A 424-nucleotide genomic window follows, 5' to 3' on the forward strand; every position below is an offset into this window, starting at 1 on the left:
GGGGAAAATCTTTTTAGTAGGGCCAGCTGTGTCAGGACAAGGGGTAATGGTTTTAAACTAAAACAGGGTAGGTTTAGACTAGATATAAGGAAGAAATTCTTTACAATGAGGGTGGTGAAACACTGGAACAGGTTGCCCAGAGAGGTAGTGGAGGCCCCATCCCTGGAAGCATTCAAGGCCAGGTTGGACGGGGCTCTGCGCAGCCTGATCTAGTTAGCGGTGTCCCTGCTCCCTGCAGGGGGGTTGGACTAGATGATCTCTAGGGGTCCCTTCCAACCCAAAACATTCTATGATTCTAAATAAATGTATCAGCTCAGCTAGGCTTTTCCCCCAAGTACCTTATTTGCTACAGAAATGGCACTGTCATTTTCACAGAAGAAACAAACGCTAACATCTCATTCCTACCCAAATCAAGACGTAACCC

General features: G+C 46.9%; 1 protein-coding gene across 1 annotated transcript in view; it reads right to left on the reverse strand.

Annotated features, from left to right (window-relative positions):
- The window catches only part of MTFR1L (mitochondrial fission regulator 1 like), a 17,703-nt gene that overhangs the window by 13,238 nt on the left and 4,041 nt on the right, over positions 1-424 (reverse strand). The gene's annotated exons all lie outside the window — the stretch shown is intronic.

The sequence above is a fragment of the Egretta garzetta genome, unplaced genomic scaffold (assembly GCF_000687185.1).
Source record: "Egretta garzetta isolate BGI_Z169 unplaced genomic scaffold, ASM68718v1 scaffold101, whole genome shotgun sequence".
In the NCBI taxonomy this organism is placed as follows: Eukaryota; Metazoa; Chordata; class Aves; order Pelecaniformes; family Ardeidae; genus Egretta; species Egretta garzetta.